Genomic DNA, 22,359 nt, shown 5'->3' on the forward strand with positions numbered 1-22,359 from the left:
CAATGGCTTTTCACTCTGCTGAGGATAAAGGCAAAACTGCTTTACATGGTCTATAATCTACCTCCCTCCCCACCCTCATCCTCCTGTCCTCCTACCCACTCAAGTTCTCCAACTACATCTCATCCCACCTGTTCCTCATTTTTTCTACTCCAATGACAGTAGCATCTTTCAGTCGCTGGAACTTTTCATGCTCCTTCCTACCACAGTGCCTTTGCACAGACCTTTTCTCCATCCTGAATGCTCTCGCCATCCTTACTCATACCTCCCTGTCTTAGGCTGGGCTTCCCAGAAGCAGACTTTGAGACTTGGACTTGAGTTTGTGTAATTTATTGGAAAGGTGATCCAGAAAGCACTGCTAAGGGAGTGGGGACAGTGAGTCCGGAAAAAGGGGAAGCCAGCACAGGTGCAGTAATGAGCAGAGTCCTAGAGAGGGCAGTTGAGGCTGAGACTCACTAAGGCCTTCTGGGAAATGGCACAGAACATGCCTCTGAGTTGTCCATCCTGAGGGGTGAGAAGGTGAGGTATTTGTACTCTAATTCCTATTGACTATAGGTTGACGACTACTCCTGGGATTGCCAATTTCCTGGTACTTCTGGCCTGTCCTGTGCATGGGCTGAGGCCACTCCTATGGCCAGAGAAAGCACTTGGGGAAAACATGTGTTTGCAGTAGGAAGCTATCGTACTGCCCAGGAATGTGGTGATAGGGGAACTGAACAGGGGACTGGTAGCATCTGCTTCACCACGCACCCCTTCTTCATCTAATAGTTAATTCCTACCCATTCTCCAATCTCAGTTCAGCACCTCTTCCAAGAAGTACCCCCAGACTTCCCTGAGGTAGTCAGTACCCTCATAATCAGCACACGTGGCACCATGGTCCTTTCCTTTGCAGCATCTGCCAGTGTGATTGTTTCATTAATATTTGTCTCTAGCACTGGACTACAGATAACCTGAGGCAGGGGCTGTGTCTGTGTTTACTCACCTGTGTCTTTACTGCCACTGTGGCAGCCAGCTCTGGCTTTGTGGCATGTAGGATGGATGCTCTTTAATTTTATTCTTTTTTTACCCCTAATGGGACATACAGTTTTTCTCTTAGTCGCCATTTTAAGCACAGCTAAGAGTTCTCACCTTTGTTTGTATTATATTCTGTTTCTACACAAGGATTAGAACTTGTTCTTAATCAAGTCATTAGAAAATTGCAAAGGTTAAAAAATCAAAACAAGTGCTGAAACATTGCTGTGTAGACACAGACTGAAGTGTTTAGAGATAGAACCGTGGACTGGCAGGCAGTGTGATTCTACCATGGCTCAGAGTTGCATGAAAGGTGATTTTGGCCTGTCTCTAACGTGGAAAGAAGTGTGATTTCTTTTGTTTTGGAGACAGAGTTTCACTCTTGTCACCCAGGCTGGAGTGCCATGGCACAATCTTGGCTCACTGCAACCTCCGCCTCTTGGGTTCAAGTGATTCTCCTGCCTCAGTCTTCCAAGTACCTGGGATTACAGGTGTCTGCCACCACGCCCGGCTAATTTTTGTATTTTTAGTAGAGATGGGGTTTGGCCATGTTGGCCAGGCTGGTCTCAAACTCCTGACCTCAGGTGATCTGCCCGCCTCGGCCTCCCAAAGTGCTGGGATTATAGGCACGAGCCACCATTCCTGGCCAAGAAGTGTGATTTCTACAAAATTCTAATGAATGAAAGCTAAGGGCTATGCCGTGTACTCACTGTTTTCTTCTGTGAATCAGAATCGAGCCAACCCATAACAGCTTTGTGGTATGATCTATCTTTTCTAGAGAAAAGCTTCTGATGCTGTAAAGCGAGGGTGTAATTCTTGGGAGTATATTAGTTGAGACTCCAACACAGACTACTATAAAGGGAAAAACCGGATGCAAGACATGGGATGGATGGGGTGGGAGGGGATCAGAGTTACAAGAAATATGATTGGTTTTCTTTCCTTCTCATTCTCTCCCCCTTTCTTCTTCTCATCTTCTCCCCCCCACCTGTTTGATTCTTTCTGTGCTTTCCACATTTTCTTCTACTGTGGATAGGCTGCTTTTATATGTAGGAAAACATGAACACTGGCATTCCCAAGGATAAGTAACCTAGGAGCCTCAGTAGCAAGGAACAGTATCTTTCTCCCACGATCCATACACTGGGGAATTAATTGGTCCTGCCTGAGTCATCTACCTGTTCCTTGGACCAATCTCTGTGGTTAGTGACAGGGAATAGCATGATTACCCAGAGGGGATGATGTGCACCCCTGTGGTAGTGGTGGACAGTAGGGTATTTTGATTGGCAGCCCCATCGGAACCTCATGGAAGGAAGAAAGAGGGCTGCTACTACTGAAATAAAGAGAAAATGCTAGGCACAAGAAAATGACAGCTATCTCTAGAAAAAGAAACTGATTAGCTTTTTAATTCATTCAGACACAGTTATTTATTCAAAAAAATCTACTGATTCTCTGTTATGACCAAATACTTCCAGTCATAGAAATAAAAGGTAGTTTCTCTCATTCAGTAACTCAGTATGGTGGAAGAGATAGACAAGTAGACAATTACGGTAGGAATCAGCTTTTAAGATCTTATATTATTAGAATAGCCCAACTGCAGGAACTTTAAAAATAGAATTCTTTATGTATTTCCAAAGAAGCTGGGAACTACCATGAAAATAAGAATCGTCTTCATTCCTTCTGATTCCAGCCACAACAAAGATAATTAGCTGTCCTTCTGCCCTTCTGGTAAAGTCTGGGTGGGAGGTGTGGGGGAATGGGGAGAAGACAGCTCAAAGAGATACTGAACATCTACTCAGACAAAGCTTCCCTCTAGTAAGGGAAGATTATAAAAATTCCAAGGATTCTCTGATTAAGAAAAGCTCTTAATCAACTCTCATGTGCTAGACTGCAAGAATAAACTGCTCTGTCCAGAGGTTCAAGAGTCAATCATTCCTGATTTGCTGGGAGAATTTCTTAGCAAAATGCACTAAGCTTGTCAACCACCAAGCATTTATAATGCTCCAACTGTTTGATCGATCTTGCTTCTTAAATGGTGTTCTCGACCAAGTGCCCTCCTATAGAACTTCAATGGTCTTGGCCAATGTTCCACGAGACATCATCTTCTGGAATTCATATTCAATTCAGAAATTTTCCAGGGACCACCTGCTTGAGAGATAAAAATGAAAGAATATGGTTTATAATAACACTAACCAAAGGCAATCACAGCTAAGCAGGCTTATTTCCTACTGAAAAACAAAAGCGATTTAGAGTGAAGTTGACCTGAGTAGTTTGTTCTAGTAATACAGGACCATTTTCTTTAAGGTCTACAATCCTTTAACTATTTTACTGTTGCCTAACCCATGCACACGCCTCCCCAAGCATATGTTTCAAGCACTCTACTTGCTATAGCCTTAAACAGTTTAGGTCTCAGAACTTTCCCTATAGGAAGTTAAAGGGCTATAACTCACAGAAGTTCTGAGATTTCTTGTGGAGAGGCGGCTTTTATCCTTTCTGGAACAGGCCTTTTAATAACATAACCTACACTCTGACATGAGGTAGCCATACCTGTTATCTCAAGCCTTCTAAAACAGGTCAATCATCAGAGCAGTTTCAAGGAACATCAGTGGCAGGAAGAAAAACTACCTAAATCTAACAGGAATAACTCTCTTATTGACTTAGCCAAAAACGGCTAGTTTAGATAAATATGCTGCAAGTCTCTAAATTACCAAATCTCTAGCTGAAGTAATGGCAAACCTGTTAAAGCCATAGGAAGGGTCCCTTGATATTATTTAATCCAACTTCCACCTTGAACAGTGGAAGAGCAATGAAATGACTTTCCAAGATCCCATCATGAGTGAGGGGCCTAGCCCATCGTGTGCCCTTCTGATGGTTTCCTCTTGGTATTAGCTACAAGTAACAGAAGAGCACAATGAATGTTGAACAAACAAAAAAATTTGTTATCTTACATAGTAAGACTGGAGGTAATGAGGCTCTAGGATTGATTAGAATTTCAGTCATGTTATAAAAGTTTCAGTCTCTTCCATTATTCTCTTTTTGCTCTGCCATTCTTGAAGTGTTGAAATTTGACCTCAGGTTTGCCCTCTCATGATTTCAAGATGGCTTTAAGCATTTTATCTGCACACACCATCAACCAAAGGCTGGAATAGAACCTATCCCCAACCCATTCTTGAGACCATTTTTTGATTGGCAGTCCCATCAGAACCACGTGGAAGGAAGAAAGAAGAACCACATGGAAAGAGTATGGAGAACTTTCCCAGAATCCCCAGAAGATTTCTTGTCACATCTCATTGGCTGGAATTGCACCAATCAATAGCAAGGCAAAGTGATCTACTGTGATTGGCTTAGATCAGTGGTCTGCATACCTCTGGGGATCCCAAGACCATTTTAGGGGATCTGAAATGTAAAAAATTTTTCATAATATATTATTTTGCCTTTTCCATTATAATATGACTTTTCCACTGTATTGACTATTGCTGGTGGTTCAAAATCAATGGTGGATAAAGCTGGTACCTTATCATGAGTCAAGGTAGTGGCCTCAAGCTATATCAGTTTTAAAAAAGCCAATTCAACCTATGAATTCCTTGATGAAGTGGCAAAAACTCTAATTTTAATAAATTACAACCTTTGAACACACACATATTTTAAATATTAAGCATTACAGCACTTCTGCTGCAAACCAAGACGAAACAACCTGTGTGGTGATTGTCTCAAGAAAGAGCACTTTTGCATTTGTTTGAGTCGCCAGCTAGACTAGCCATTGTTGTTTGTTTTCTCCTGGAACACCATTTTTACTGGAAAGAACAGATATCAGACAAACTATGGCTATTCAGACTTGGGCATTTGGCAGATATTTTCTTAAAAATGAACAAAGTCAGCCTGCCACTTCGAGGAAAATAACTAACTAATCAACAAAATAAAAAGGCATCTTACAGATTGGGAAAAATTACTTTCACACCATATATCTGATAAGGGGTTAATATGTCCAAATTTTATAAAGAACTTGTATAACTCAAGTACAAGAAAACACATGACCAGATTAAAAAATGGCCAAAGGATCTGAATAGCTGTTTCTCCAAAGAAGATATACAAATAGCTAACAGGTACACGTATGAAAACATGCTCAACATCACTGTGAGGGAAATGGAAGTGAAAACCACTATGAGCTATCACCTCACACCTGTTAAAATGGCTGTTATCAAAAAGGTAACAGAGAATAGGTGTTGGCAAGGCTGGAGTGAAAAGGGAAACTTTGTACACTCTTGGTGGGAACGTAGATTGGTGCATCCATTATGGAAAACACTACGGGGTACCTAAAGAAATTAAAAATAGAATTACCATTTGACTCAGAACCCCGTTTTCTAAGTATATATCCAAAGAAAATGAAATGACCACCTTGTAAAGATATCTGCATGCTCATGTTCATTGCAGCATTATTCTTAACAGCCAAGATGTGGGAACAACATAAGTGTATGTCATAGATAAAGAAACTGAAGCACGTATTATTCAGTTTTAAAGTGGGGGAGGCTGGGCATGGTGGCTCACACCTGCAATCCTAGCAATTTGGGAGGATGAGGTGGGAGAATCACTTGAGCCCAGGAGTTCAAGACAAGCTGGACAACATACTAAGACCCGCATCTCTATTAAGAAAAAGATTAGGCCGGGCGTGGTGGCTCACGCCTGTAATCCCAGCACTTTGGGAGGCTGAGGCTGGAGAGTTATGAGGTCAGGAGTTTGAGACCAGCCTGGCCAATGTGGTGAAACAAAATACAAAAATTAGCTGGGCGTAGTGGTGGGAGCCTATAATTCCAGCTACTTAGGAGATTGAGGCAGGAAATCGCTTGAACCCAGGAGATGGAAGTGGCAGTGAGCTGAGATCGCACCACTACACTCCAGCCTGGGTGACAGAGTGAGACTCCATCTCAAAAAAAAAAAAAAAAAATTAAAATAAATAAATAAATAAATAAATAAATAAATAAATAAGGAGATCCTGCCATTTGCAATAACATGAATGAACCTAAAGAACATTATAGTAAGTGAAATAAGACAGCCACAGAAAGAAAAATATTGCATAATCTCACATGGATGTGGAATCTAAAAAAAACTGTCAAATATGCAGATATAGAGAATAAAACAGCGGTTACCAGGGGCAGGATGGAGGATAGGAAATAGGGAGATGTAAGTAAAGGATACAAAATAGCACCTATGTAGAAAGAACAAGTTTAAAGATCTAATGTACAACATGAGGACTATAATTAATAATAGTGTATTGTATCCAGATTTTTGGCTAAAGGAGTAGATTATAGTAGTTCCGGCCACAGGGAAAAGAAAAAGGTTAACTATGGGAGATGACGGCTATGTTAACTTCTTTCACCATAGTCACCATTTTACTATATATGTATCTTATAACATTGTGTGGTATACCTTAAATATACACAATACAATTAATTAAGAGGCAAACAACTAACAATGTATATCGTCAATGAAAATTAGAGGGTTTTTTTTGAGACAGGATCTCACTCTGTGGCCCAAGCTGGAGTGCAGTGACCTGGTGTGATCTCAGCTCACTGCAGCCTCCACATTCTGGGCTCAGGTGATCTTCCCACCTCAGCCTCTGGAGCAGCTGAGACTACAGGCGTGCACCACCACGCCCAGCTAGTTTTTGTATTTTTAGTAGAGACATGGTTTCTCCATGTTGCCCAGGTTGGTCTCAAACTCTTGGACTCAAGTGATCTGCCCACCTTGGCCTCCCAAACTGCTGGGATTACAGGCGTGAGCCACCATGCCTGGCCAAGAATTAGACTTTTAAGCAACAATTAGAATTTCAAGACCAGGTGTGGTGGCTCATGCCTATAATCCCAGCCCTTTGAGAGGTGAGAAGATCACTTGAGCCCAGGAGTTTGAGATCAGCCTGGGCAGCATATGGAGACCCTGTCTCTACAGAAATAATAAAAAAAATTAGCTGGTCATGGTAGTGTATGCCTGTGGTCCCAGCTACTAGGGAGGCTGAGGTGGGAGAATCACCTGAGCTTGGGGGGGTTAAGGCTGCAGTGAGCTATGATCATGCCACTGCACTCCAGTCTGGGTGACAGGGCGAGACTCTGTCTCAAAAAAAAAAAAAAAATTTCAAAAACCTTATAGCTGCCACTGTGTTCTTGACAACTTCCCAAACCTGAAAGACCTATGTTTAGAATGGTAGTGATGTAAATAAATGTGGTTTTTTTGATATTGTATAATGAAACACGTCAACATTAGATCTGCGTCATTCAGTAAGCTGATGTCTTGAATGACCAAAGCGTGATGTTACACAGTCATGCGTGGATAAAAATTTCAAAGTTCAAGAGAGAGCAGTAGATTTTAATGTAACACATATGAAAAGCTTAGTGATTTGGTTTCTGATTCAACATCACTGCTAACTGCTAAGAATAAATTACTTCTTGGGCTCTTGCTGTCCAGTGTGTAGGGAGGAAAAGCCATGTGAGGTCACAGTGAGAAGTCATCATCTGCAGACTGGAAAGAGAGCCCCTCCAGAAACCAGCTCTGCGGCACCTTGATCTCGGACCTCCAGCCTCCAGAACTCTGAGAAAATAAATGTTGTTTAAGGCAAAAAAAGAATATATTACTCGTCAAATTTTAGTGTAGTATTAGGGAAGAATATCCACAATTATTTAAAAACTATTAAAATACTCTACATTTGAATTAAGCTAGATTCTCTTTATTTCAACAAAAACAATATTGCAACAGATTGAATGCAGAAGCAGAGAATCCAAGTGTCTTCTATTAAGCCAGATATTAATTTGCAAAAATGTAAAACCATGTCTGTTTTCTTGCTACATTTTTTCTTCAGAAAATTATAGTTATTTTTCATAAAATATTTTAGCATGTAATTGTTTATTACTGTTATTTTTAATGAATTAATAAATGCTTTAAAATTTCTCAGTTTTAATTTCTTGTACAGTAAATATCAATAGGTATAATCCACATGAAAGTGCTTTGGAGATGTTCAATGATTTTTAAGGGTTTAAAGGGATGTGGAGATCAAAAAGTTTGAGAACATCTGGCTTAGGGTAATCAAAGGTCAGTTTCTGGGTAGGTATAAGCCCAGCTTCTCCTGAAACACAAGGTTCCCCAATACCTGAACAAATTGGGGTTCTTTGAGGAAGGAAGAAGAGGAGAAGCCTTTAGGGTTCCTTTGGGGCAATCCTATCTCCTCCAAGCCTCAGGTAGTATATGGCTGTTTTTCCAAAATTAAGGCCAGGGGCAGTGACTCATGCCTGTAATCCCAGCACTTTGAAAGGCCAAGCAGGGGGAGGATCACTTGAGGCCAGGAGTTCAAAACCCACCTGGCAGGCTGGGTGTGGTGGCTCACACCTGTAATCCCGGCACTTTGGGAGGCTGAGGCGGGTGTATCACACGGTCAGGAGATCGAGACCAGCCTGACCAACTTAGTGAAACCCCGTCTCTACTAAAAATACAAAAATTAGCTGGGCATGGTGGCATGTGCCTGTAATCCCAGCTACTCAGGAGGCTGAGGCAGGAAAATTGCTTGAACCCGGGAGGTAGAGGTTGCAGTGAGCTGAGATCGCACCACTGCACTCCAGCCTGAGCAACAGAGCAGGACTCCGTCTCAAAAAAAACAAAAACAAAAACAAACAAACAAAAAAAAACCCCACCTGGCCAACATAGTGAGACCCTGTCTCTAAAAACAAACAAACGAACAAACCGAAAGAATCTCCAAATGAACTAAAACTGAATTTTATTTGTGCTTTTTCAGAGAATTTGAACTAGAATGTTCTCAACCATAATTAAAAGAATGCAAACAAAACAATAATTAGGTAACTTTCTAAAAAATATTAGATTTGCAAAAATTCAAAAATCTGATAAATCCAATGCTAAAGACATAGAAAAATAGGTAGGAGCATAAACTGATGCAACCTTTATTATTTTTGGGGAGAGGGATATGGAATTTGCTCATAGCTATCAAAATTTTAAATGCTTATTCCTTTTGACCCAGCATTTAACTATTAGAAATTTATCCTACAGATACATTCCAAAATATGTTAAAATGCTCATTTCAGTGTTGTTTGTAATGCTAAAACCCTGAAAATAACCTAACTGCTCATTAATAGAATATTGATTGATTTAATATGGAACATCCATGCAATGGAAGGCTAGGTTATTAAAATAACCTATTTAGATACGTATGTGTTATTACTGAAAGATCTCCAAGGTATTTTATTAAAAACAAAAACGTAGTATTCAGAGCAGTGGGTAAAATATGATCACTGCTCCAGTTGTCTATTGCTGCATAAAAATCATCCCAAACTTAGTGACTTCAAACTACAGTTATTAATTATGCTTGCAAACCTGCAAATTCGGAGGGCTTGGCAGGAGCAGCTTGTCTTGTTCCATCTGGAGTTAGCAGGATGGCTTAGAGGTTGGGGGCGACCTGATGTTTAGAGCTGGAATCATGTGAAGGCTTTCTTGTTCACACATCTTGTAGTTGATGTTGGCTGTTGCCTTGAATGGCGCATCCTTATGTGCTTGTCCTGCTTGCTTACAGCATGTGGCTGAGTTCTGAGAACAAGCATCTTAAGGCACAGGAAATGGAAGCTACAAGTTTTTGAGGTCTTGGTCCAAGCACTTGGCACAACATCGCTTGTACTATGTTCTATTTGAACTTGAGTTAAGCAGTCAGTGAGCCCAGACTCAAGGGGAGGGAATTTAGACTTTGCCTCTTGATACAATGAGTGTCAAATAATTTAGGGTTTATGTTTTAAAACCTCCACAATCCCATGTATGTAAAAATTTAAAGTCACACACATGTAAAGTACAGATATGTGCAAGATTTTTTTTTTTCTTCCAGAGAGGCTGCAGAAAAAACTGTTAAAGTAGGTCCAGGCGTGGTGGCTCATGCCTGTAATCCCAGCACTTTGGGAGGCTGAGGTGGGCGGATTACCTGAGGTCGGGAGTTTGAAACCAGCCTGACCAACATGCAGAAACTCCATCTCTACTAAAAATACAAAATTAGCCAGGCATAGTGGCGCATGCCTGTAATCCCAGCTATTCGGGAGGCTGAGGCAGGAGAATCGTTTGAACCCGAGAGGTGGAGGTTGCGGTGAGCCGAGGTTGCGCCATTGCACTCCAGCCTGGGCAACAAGAGTGAAACTCCGTCTCAAAAACAAACAAACAAACAAACAAACAAAAAGCAAAAAAAAAAAACAAACCAAAAACCAAAAAACAAAAAACCTGTTAAAGTATGACTACTTTTTGGGTAGAGAAAACATGGGTTAAGGATGAGTTGAGCAGGAAAAAGAAGACTTTAATTTCTGATTTTATACCTTATTACACTATTTGAGTTTTTGTCCATGAGGATATACTCCTTTTATTTAAAAAACCCCAAAGTAACAGCAAGCTATCCAGTACAAGAATGAAGTCTTTCCTTGGGCCTCCATGTCAAGTATCTTATTTTATATACACAGCAATTCTGTGAGGTCATTAGGGAAGGTATGACCATCCCTCTTGTATTAGTTCATTTTCTCTTATTTTGTTTTTTGAGACAGAATCTCCCTCTGTTTCCCAGGCTGCAGTGCAGTGGTGCAATCTTGGCTCACCACAACCTCCACCTCTCGGGTTCAAGTGATTCTCCTGCCTCAGCCTCCTGAGTAGCTGGGACTACAGGTGTGCTCCACTATGCCCGGCTAATTTTTGTATTTTTTAGTAGAGACAGGGTTTCACCATATTGGCCAGGCTGTTCTTGAACTCCTGACCATGTGATCTGCCCGCCTTGGCCTCCCAAAGTGCGGGGATTACAGGCTTGAGCCACTGCGCCCGGCCGTATTAGTTCATTTTCATACAGCGATGTAGAAATACAAATACCCGAGACTGGGTAATTTATAAAGAAAAAGAAATTTAATGAAATCACAGTTCCACGTGACTGGGAAGGCCTCACAATCATGGCAGAAGGTGAAGGAGGAGAAAAGGCATGTCTTACATGGTGGCAGGCAAGAGACTGTGTCTAGGAGAACTGCTCTTTAGAAAACCATCAGATCTCACAAGACTTATTCACTATGATGAGAACAGCATGGGAAGGACCCACCCGTATGATTCAGTTACCTCCCACTGGGTCCCTCCCACGACATGTGGGGATTATGGGAGCTACAATTCAAGATGAGATTTGGGTGGGGACACAGCCAAACCATATCACCCGTTTTCAGATGAAGATCAGAATCTAGGTCTCAACTTCCAGTTGAATGTCCTTTTCCACTTTTTAATTAAGAAGAACCCAGGCCTAGAATTTGGCCTATCTACTTGGAGGGGAAGATTTTGAATGCGCAGTTTTAACAGATGCAGGGAAACTGTTCATGCTGGGTGCTTGAACCTGAATCCAAAACCGTAACAGTAACTCTCCCAGCGTCTAGCACATTGTCTGGAATCAGTTTGCTGAATAAAGGAATACAAAAACTCCTTATTATTCAAATCTATCCTCCATTCCCTCCACTCTAAATCACAGACATAATAAAGTAGAAAATTGACCTTATTTTACTCTTGTTCAGAATGCTTCAATGTGTGAACTCATTTTCTACAAAGGTGCCAAGAACTTATATTGGGGGAAAAGACAGTCTCTTCAATAAACCATGGCTGGGATGACTTGATATCCATAGAAGAATGAAACTCGACCCCTATCTCTAGCCATGTACAAAAATAAAATCAAAATGGATTAAAGACTTTAAGACCTCATACTATGAAACTACTATAAGAAAACATTGGGGAAAAATCTCCAGGATGTTGGTCTGGGCAGAAATTTCTTGAGTAATACCCCACAAGCACAGGCAACCAAAGCAAAAATGAATAAATGGGATCACATCAAGTTAAAAGCTTCTGCACAGCAAAGGAAACAATGAACAAAATGAAGAGACAACCCATAGAATGGGAGAAAATATTTTAAAACTACTCATCTGACAAGAGATTAATAATTAGAATATATAAGGAGCTCAAACAACTCTACAGGAAAGAATCTAATAATTCAATAAAAAATGGGCAAAAGATTGGGATAGATATTTCTCAAAAGAAGACATACAAATGGCAAACAGGCACGTGAAAAAGTGCTCAACATCACTGATCATCAGAGAAATGTAAATCAAAACTACAGTGAGATATCATCTCACTCCAGTTAAAATGGCTTATATCCAAAAAACAGGCAATAACAAGTGCTGGTGAGGATGTGGAGAAAAGGGAAACTTCATATACTGTTGGTAGGAATGTAAATTAGTACAACCACTATGGAGAACAGTTTGGGGGTTTCTCAAAAAACTAAAAATTGAGCTACCATATGACCCAGCAATCCCACTGTTGGGTATATACCCAAAAGAAAGGAAATCAGTATATGGAAGAGATATCTGCACTCCTATGTTTGTTGCAGCACTGTTTATTATAGCTAAGATTTGGAAGTAGTCTAAGTGTTCATCAACAGATTAATTGATAAGGAAAATATGGTACATATACACAATGGAGTATGATTCGGTCACAGAAAAGAATGAGATCCAGTCATTTGCAACAACATAGATGGAACTGGAGATCATTGAGTGAAATAAGCTAGGCACAGAAAGACAAACATCACACGTTGTCAGTTATTTGCAGGATATAAAAATCAAAACTATTGAACTCATGGACATAGAGAGTAGAAGGATGGTTACCAGAGGCTGGGAAGGGTTGTGGGGGGCTGGGGAAAAGTGGGGATGATTAATGGGTAAAAAAAAAAATAGAAAGAATGAATAAGACATACTATTTGATAGCACAACAAGGTGACTATAGTTAATAATAACTTAACTGTACATTTAAAAATAACTAGAAGAGTGTAATTGGATTGTTTGTAACTTAAAGGATGAATGCTTGGGAGAATGGATACCCATTCTCCATGACGTGCTTATTTCACATTGCATGCCTATATCAAAACCCTCATGTACCCCACAATTATATGTGCCTACTATGTACCCACAAAAATTAAAAATTGAGAGGCCAGGCGCAGTGGCTCATGCCTGTAATCACAGCACTTTGGGAGGCCCATGCGGGTGGATCACTTGAGGTCAGGAGTTCAAGACCAGCCTGGCCAACATGGTGAAACCCCATCTCTACTAAAAATACAAAAATTAGCCAGGCCTGGTGGTGCATGCCTGTAGTTCCAGCTACTTGGGAGGCTGAGGCATGAAAATCGCCCGAACCAGGGAGGCGAAGGTTGCAGTGAGCCAAGATTGCACCACTGCACTCCAGCCTGGGCAATGGAGTGAGACTCTATTTCAAAAAATTAAAAACAATTAAAAAGCCAAAACTAAACCAAAACAACAACAGCAATGAAACAAAATTCTTCAATGTGTTCCAGCTTCACCTATAGAAAAAGAAGTACTCTAACATCTATGTTATGTTCCAGACATCATATTAAATGCTTTGCATGAATTAACTCATCTGATTTTTTCAATAACCCTGTGATGTAAATGCTATTTTTGTTTAGCGTCTCTATCCTACAGACGAGGAAAGCAAGACAAAGAGAAGTTAAATAATTTCTCACAGCTAATAAGAGGAAGAGCGAGGCCTTGCACCAAGGAAATCTGAAATCAGAGTCTGTGCTGTCAACCACTTCATTATCCTGCCTCCAAACTTCTTGCGCCATTGACAAGGTCCTCCACTGCTAACTGGGGGTACTGTAAGCACAAAGACGGTGAGATGGGAAAATGCATGGTGCACTTGAGGAACGGTCATGAGGCCCAATTAAGCTAGAATGGAGCTGTCAACCTAAAAAAAGACATGAGAAAATTATCCCTAAATATGTTGAGTTTAATCAGGAATAAGAAATAAGGATTATAATTCAGAATGCATGGAATGGCAAACCACCAGTGCACTGAGGGAAGGATAAGAGGAGCTTTTATTAGCAAAAAGAGATTTACATAAGCTGCTTAGAAACAGAGTTCATTGGTTCCTGAGGTTCAAAGCCAGAGTTGTGAGTTCATTGGTGGAGATCCTGTTACTGGGCAAGTGTTCTTCAGAGAACATCTTATCTGAATTACTGCAGTCCTTCAGAGTGTCTAGTGATAAACCTTATCAAACCAAGAGATGCATAAAGGATGTGAAAGGGTTTCTTATGGGGTTTTTAGAAAGTCCTTGGAAAGAGTTCTTATCTCAGATGTGTAAACGGGAGTCTTCTCTCCTTCATACCTTCTCTTCCTGGCCCTATTTTGCCTGGGTCTGACAAAAGCAATTTCATCCTGGTATCTGCATCTTTCACAGAGCCAACAAAGGGAAAAAACATAGTTACTTTATGACAGAGAAATAGGCAGGGGGAAGGTCATAGGGGCTTGCTGACCAGGGTAAAGAGTTTGGAGTTTATTTAATGTGGGATGGAAAATCCTTGGAGGGTTGAAAGCAGAAGAGTGATAAAATTTGTTATAGCTTTTTTTTTTTTTTTTAGGTAAAAAATTTTTTAAAAAATCTTTTTTTTTGTAGAGTTGGGAGACTCAGTATGTTGTCCAGGCTGGTCTTGAACTCCTGGCCTTCAGTGATCATCCTTCCACCATGTAAGCCACTGTGCCAGGCCATTTGACAGTTTTCTTTTTTTTTCTTGAAGCAGAGTCTTCTTCTGTTGCCCAGGCTGGAGTACAGTGGCGTGATCTCTGCTCACTGCAACCTCTGCCTCCTGGGTTCAAGTGATTCTTTTGCCTCAGCCTGCTGAGTAACTGAGATTACAGGCGCCTGCCACTACTCCTGGCTAATTTTTGTATTTTTAGTAGAGACGGGGTTTCACCATGTTGCCCAGCGTGGTCTCCAACTCTTGACTTCAAATGCTCTGCCTGCCTCAGCCTCCCAAAGTGCTGGGATTACAGGCATGAGCCACCACACTCAGCTCATTTGATATAGTTTTTAAAAGTTCCTCTGGCTAACTGGGCGCCGGTGGCTCACGCCTGTAATCCCAGCACTTTGGGAGGCCAAGGCGGGTGGATCACGAGGTCAAGAGTTCGAGTGTGCAGCACTGGGCCATTTCCTTCTTCTTGGTCCATTTGCCATTCCTTCCATTGTCTGCCCAGTGAACACCTATTACCTTTTAAAACATAGTCACAGCCTCCTGTCTGAGGCTTTTTCCAACTCATCACCCTCAATAAAATTATCTCGTTCTCCTTTGCACCCCCACAGAACCCACCCTGAATATTTTATTTGACCACTGTGGATTAATACGAAAGTATATTTGGTTTTTGTCCCCATTTCCTGGCATGGAGCCACTAAAACTCTTGGCATTTTCTGAGTGAGGGGAGTGTCTTTTGTTATTCATAACAAACCCCTTTCCATCACACCTGAGTTTATGCTAAGGAGGTGACTTACAGTGGGGCCCCTAGGTATCCTCAGGATGGGGCTGGTCACCAGAAAGAACAAGTGATTAGAGGGTTGGAACTCTCAGCCCCACCTACCGACTTTGGGAAGGGAAGAGGTGAGTGCTGGAGATTGAGCTCTATAAACACTACTGAACAATCCAGAGAGCTTCTGGGTGGCGGACTCATCAAGGTCCTGGGAGGGTGGCACACCTGAAGAGGGCATGGAAGCTCTGTGCATCACCCCTGCTGCCCCCTTCATATCCTGCTCTATGCATCTCCTGCATTTGGCTGTTCCTGAGTTGTATCTTGGTAAATGTAAGCAAATTGCTTTCCTGAGTTCTGCCCGCTGTTCTGGCACTTTATTAAATGGGCTTATGGGAACCTGGAAGTTTGTTGCCAAGTTGGACAGAAGTGTGGGTAACCTGGGAAACCCAATACTTGGAATTGGCGCCTGAGGTGGGGGCAGTGTTGTGGATCTCAGCCCTTAAACCTGTGGAGTCTGGGTAGTTAATGTCAGCATTGAATTGAGTTGAGTTGTAGGCCACCTAGTTTGTGTTGGAGAATTGACTGTTAGTATGGAAAATCCTCATATTTGTTTCTGACACCAAAGTATTGCAGAAAAAAAAAAAACCTTTAACCACTAACTTATTTTTTTGTGTTTCTGCCTTCCTTTTAATAACCATAAGCTCCTACGGAAATAGGAAAAAAAAAAGACCATACCACCGTTATTCCTGCATGCTATCTCAGAGCTGTCTGGTATATTGGACGCGTTCAGTAAATATTTACTGGTAACTGAAAGAGCTAACTAATTCATATCTGAAGTTCATTTGAGTTGGCGGACCTTGTGTTGACTGTTTCAGTTTCTCACTCTTTGTTCTTTTAGGATGCAATGTTCCTGAAATTTGAGAATTAACAATTTTCTAATCTTTATGAGCTTTAACTTAGTTATGATACGGTGTAACATTTTATATTTAAGGTCTATATTTATCTATCCTGCAGCATGCACTTAGCTTTCCTGATAAATAACTGAGTTAGCTCCTTAATTAAGTAGTCTTTTTCCTTTTTTCTCTTATATTCCCCAGCAACTGGTCTTGGTGTGGCTACAGTTTCTCTTATTGAGTCTGGGTGGAGACAAGATGGGACTCTAAAAATCCCGTGGCTTTTCTCCAAGTCAAAGCAATCCCATCAGGGTGAAGTTTTTGGGCAGCTGTCAGCTCAGCTGGGGCCAGGCTGGAGGCCTGAGCTACTGTCTGTTTTGCTGCATTCTTGGCCGTAGGCCAGGCTGAGTTTCTTTTGAACTTGGATAGTGGCTTAGGTGAATCTGGCCTGTTCAGCAATTGTCAGGTTCCTTGGTTAGAAGAGTAGCAGCCTCTGGAGATTAGGGAGGAAACCTCCACAACCTGGCCAGGGGTGGGATGTTACAGTGAAAGCAAATTTTTGATAGAATTCTGCCAGATATACAAGCATAAAAATAGTCACACATTGTGCTTCTTAAACTCAGGGGAGGCCCCTCTCACTGACTTCATCAAAGGGTTACTTAGAGGTGGATGCTATGATTTCTGATGACTTTGAAGTCAAGTCAAGCCCAGAGACTAAGATTGGCCATCCTGGCTATCGTAAATCATTGCAGCCACTGTGGATTAAAATGTTAACATGAGATATTGGTTGGAGTCCCTAAATTGTGGGGACAGACACTTTCTCTAATGTTTTCTCCAACGGTATTAGGTCCTGGGCTTGCCTGTTCCTTATACTTCATTCATGTAGGCATGGGAGGGTCTGCGTAAATTTTTCTCATTGTGATAAAATATACATAAGATTTACCATTTGAACCATTTTAAAGTATACAGTTTTGTGACATTAAGTACATTCACAATGTTGTGCAACCAGCACCACCATGCATCTCCATAACTTTTTTATTTTCCCAAACTGAAACTCTACCTCCATTAGAGAATAACTCTCCTTTCTCCCTTACTCCCAGTCCTGGGAAACCATCATTCTACTTTTTGTCTCTATGAATTTGACTATTCCAACTACCTCATATAAGTTGAATCATATAATATTTGTCCCTTTGTGTCTGGCTTATTTAGCATTAATGTTTTCAAGGGGCCTGGATAATTTTTATGGCAACCTTATTCCTTGAACATCACTCATTTTGCCAGTGTCAATTATTTCGAACATCCTTCATGCTATTTTACAAACCTGTGGTGTGAACTTAAGTAACAATCAGTATTTGAGGGGCTGAGTAGCCACTGCTGGATTGTGAATTTTTGCTTGGGGCTCTTCATATGCTAACGAATCACCCTTGACACATTACATAGCTCATTCCAAAGTCTTTTAAAAGTAAATGACCACACTGACACTATGACATAGCCAAAATTCAGAAACTCCTGACAGAGGTAAAGTAATGAACATCATAAAGAAGGGGCTTACCACTGGATGTCAGGATCACATTTTGGTCCTGTGAGGCAGGGGGATTTTGGAGATACCTAGAGTTTTGCACAAAACTCTCTCTCGTGTGTGTGTGTGTGTTGTTAGGGTAAGAGTTCAGGACTTTTATCAAATTCTAATTAGGTTCCTGATCTCCCTAAAAAAGTTATGTCATGTTGAAAAGGGAAATTCTATTTTCTATATAGTTTTGAATACAAAACAATAGAATAGAAATAGATAGCTGTAAGTAGATAGAAAATAGAAAGCATAGGAATAGAAAGAACAGAAATAGAAGGGAAAAATTCTATTTCCTATGTTTGCTATAGTGTTTTGGAGAGAACAGATGGAAAACAGTCCGTATATCCAGGTTGGGTGAGAACACTTGGAAGTATTTCACTGTGTGTGTGTGTGTAGGGGGATTCCTTAGTTTTCTTATTTATTTATTTATTAATTTTTGAGACAGGGTCTTGCTCTGTCATCCAGGCTGGAGTACAGTGGCATGATCACAGCTTACTGCAGCCTTGAACTCCTGGGCTCAAGCGATTCTCCCACTTCAGCCTCCTGAGTAGCTGGGACTACTGGCGTGCACCATGACGCCTGGTTTCCTTAACCTTAATTATATTATGGCCTTCAGTATAGGAGCCCATGCTCTGTAATTTCTCTTATTAGAGCCAGTGATTTTACATCAGGCTTGCAGCCTTAAAGCTTTTCCTTACCCACAGGGCAGCCCCATCACACACCTCTAGGGGGCACTGTTTGCTTTCATCCTCCGTGACTGGCACCTGCAGGAGATGGGCAGTGAACTTTCATCCTCTGGCATGGCTGATGTTGGGCAGCGCAGCAGCGTTGTTGACTCCCAAGGCTTTCTTGTGAGTACAAAGGCCGTGGGTCTTCACCGATCCCATCTTTCTCATGGCCAATCTACTCTTTCAGAGAGATATGTTTAGCATGGCCTGTGGAAAAGATCAAAGAATCAAGAATAGAATCTTTGCCTCTGTGTTCCAAATTAGCAATGGGATTCTTGGTATTTTGAAAAGATTTTTACAGTGATTGGCTAATGTAGGAGCCCATGGAGATAAATAACATCAGGAGGCTTTCAAGGCTAATAATACCTTAATTTTCTGTTGTAACCTTTACTCTCTAGACTTCTAAACGATATGCCAGTTTAGCAAGCTGATATAAATATTCTTTCCTACTTGGAATGCTCTTCTTCACTATGCCTGTTTAATTTCTCTACATCCTCAAAATCCCAGTTCAAGTCCCACCACCTCCAGGAAGTCTTCCCTCACCACTTTCACCCACAGTCACTGTTCCTTCTTCTGAATTTGGTACTACTCAGAGCCTGCATCTCACTATTAGCATTCACCTAGTGTGCACTGTTGGTTTTCTTTTTATATGTGTGTATTAGGAACTATTATCTTGTCTAATTCTCATCACAGTTAATTTTTGTTGCTCTGTGGTCGTCTTTTCCCACTAAGGCTGTGGCAGCTACTATCAGGAGGTGAAGAATTAGACAAATAGCCCTCAAGACCACCCTCACTTCTGATACCAAATGTAAGTTCAGGGGGTTCCCAAGACCATACCCACGTTTGGTCATTTGCTAGAATTTTCTAGAAGGATTCACAGAGCTCACTGAAAGCTGTTATACTCATGGTTACAGTTTAGTACAGGGAAAGCATACAGATGAAAATCAGCCAAGGGAAGAGACATGTAGGGCAGGGTCCAGGAAAATTCCAAGCATGGAGCTTTTAGCCATCTTCTCCCTGTGTCATGGACAGTGTTACTCTTCCAGCAAAGATGTTTGATAATACATATGGAGTACTGCCAGCCAAGAAGCTCACCTGAGCCTGGGTGTCCAGGGTTATTTTATTTTAGAAATAGGGTCTTGCTCTGTCACCCAGGCTATGGTGCAGTGGCACAGTCATAGCTCACTGTAACCTCAAACTCCTGGGCTCAAGCAATCCTCCAGCCTCAGCCTCCCAAGTAGCTGGGAATACAGGCATGTGTCACCATGCTTGGCTAATTTTAAAATTTATTTTGTAAAGGCAGGGTCTTGCTATGTTGCCCAGGCTGGTCTTGAACTCCTGACCTCAAGTGATACTCCCACCTCATCCTCTCTAAGTGTTAGGATTACAGGCATGAGCCACTGTGGTAGTCTAAGAGTTTGTACTGAGGTTTCATGGTCAACTTTCCACATGGCTAACCTCAAGTTCCAGCTCCTCTAGAGGTTGAACTGATATCATATGACTCAAATTTTCACTATAAATCACACTGTTGGACTTTCTGGTGTAGTCCAAAGTCCCTTAGAAAACAAGGACACTGTTATCAGGCAGGACATTCCAAGGGCTTAGAGATGACTGCCCAGGGGCAACAGCAAAGGCCAGACCGCTCTTTGAGCAAAGTTAAATCATTTACTACACAGTGGGCTTTGCAAAATCTAACTGAAGACTAGAGATCAATTTCAGTTCCTGACTTCCCAGATAGGGTTTCAGGTGCATTTCAGAGATAATAATCAGGATTTTCATTTGCAAGATTTTTATGTGCAGAGCCAGCTTCTTTGGGAGAAGTAAGGTTTGTGGGTTCTATGTGAATCAAAGGTGGAGGATTAGAGTTTTGAGTTTATTCATGTTAACAATAGGGGAGGAAATTAGGTAGGATGTCATATAGGGTAATTTCTCACCATACAGGAAGGCAATAAAGACCCTTTCTGGGCTGGAAGGAGGAGACTGGGAGAGAGAGAGAGAGAGGAGACAGGAGAGAGGTTCTCATTTGACCCACTCGTGGGGTTGAAATCAAGGCGTGGGGACAGGTGGGGTCAAAGGCTGCCCAGATGCATTTAAGGATCTGGGCACAGAGGATACACTTGCTCTTCCATCTGTCTGAAAATCTTGGACACCAGCTCAGAGAGAAAGACCCACACAAACAAACTATAAAGATTGAGCACACATGAAGTTTTCTGAGTTGTAAGCAAACAGCATCCCCACATCAAAATGGCAGGTGTGGGACAATGTACGTATCCATTGTTATGTTGCATGATCCATAGATGAACAGGAATCTGTCCACATCAATGGCAACGGTTATGTTATTTATTTATTTATTTATTTTTGAGACAGAGTCTTGCTCTGTCGCCCAGGCTGGAGTGCAGTGCGCTATCTCGGCTCACTGCAAGCCCTGCCTCCCGGGTTCACTCCATTTTCCTGCCTCAGCCTCCCAAGTAGCTGGGACTACAGGTGCCCATTACCACGCCCAGCTAATTTTTTTTGTATTTTTAGCAGAGACAGGGTTTCACTGTGTTAGCCAGGATGGTCTTGCTCTCCTGACCTCGTGATCCACCCGTCTTGGCCTCCCAAAGTGCTGGGATTACAGGCATGAGCCACCGCACCCGGCCTGTTATTTTTTTAAGGCAGAGTAGGCAACTTACATCTTTTCTTGTCTTTCTTGGTTAGGTATCTAATCTCTAAATTAAAATAGTTGTGGCCAATTATATCTGATCACTTATGACTATGTCTTCCTTACTTAAATGTTGTCAATAAAACTCCATTTCTTGGCCCAGCGTTCAGGCCTCCAAAGTTTGGCCTCTGCCTTCCTGCCTGACTTCATCTTCTATTCCTTCTCCTTAGACAGTGCCTGCTGTAACAACATACTGTAAACTGAGTGGCTTAAACAACAAATATTTATTTCTCACAGTTTTGGGGGCTGGAAGTCTGAGACCAGGGTGCCAGCAGGGTTGGGTTCTTGGTGAGGGCTCTTTTCCTGGTTCACAGGCAGTCATTTTCTTGGTGTGTCCTCACATGGAAAAAGGAGAGCTGACTAGCTCTCTGGCTTCTTCTTTTTTTTTTTCTTTTTTAGAGACAGGGTCTTTCTATATTGCCCAGGCTGAACTCAAACTCCTGGGCTCAACCAATCCCCCTGTCTTAGCCTCCCGAGTAGCTGGGACTGCAGGTGTGTGACACTGTACCTGGCTTCTGGCCTCTTCTTATGTCAATGAAAAGAGTCAAACTGTGTAAAATATTTGAAGAGATTTACTCTGAGCCAAATGTGAGGACCATGACTCATGACACAGCCTGACGAGGTCCTGACAACATGTACCCAAGGTAGTTGGGTCACAGCTTAATTTTATACATTTTAGGGGGACAGAAGTTATAGGCAGACATCCATCAATGCATGTAAGGTGCACGGTGGTTCAGTTTGGAAAGGCAGGACAACTCCAAGTGGGGCGGGGTGAGGTGGAGGCTTCCAGGTCACAGGTGGTTTCAAAGGTTTTCTGATTGGCAATTGGTTGAAAGAGTTGATTCTCTCCTAGATCAGGGAAAAGACCTGGAAAGGGAAGAGGATTCTCTAGAGAGTAATTTTCCCTACAAGAGGCAGCTTTGCAGGGCCATTTCAAAATATGTCAAATAAATAAATTTTAGGGTAAAATACTTTGATTTCTTTCAGGGCCTACTATCTATCATGGGATGCTATAGTAGAGTCAGGTTGGAATTTGGTATCTTATTGCTGCAAAGAATCTGTTTTATCCATCTTAAGATCTCTGTTTTAATGTTAGCACTGACCATTTGTGCCTGAATTCCAA

The sequence above is a fragment of the Pongo abelii genome, chromosome 17 (genome assembly GCF_028885655.2).
Source record: "Pongo abelii isolate AG06213 chromosome 17, NHGRI_mPonAbe1-v2.0_pri, whole genome shotgun sequence".
Taxonomy (NCBI): domain Eukaryota; kingdom Metazoa; phylum Chordata; class Mammalia; order Primates; family Hominidae; genus Pongo; species Pongo abelii.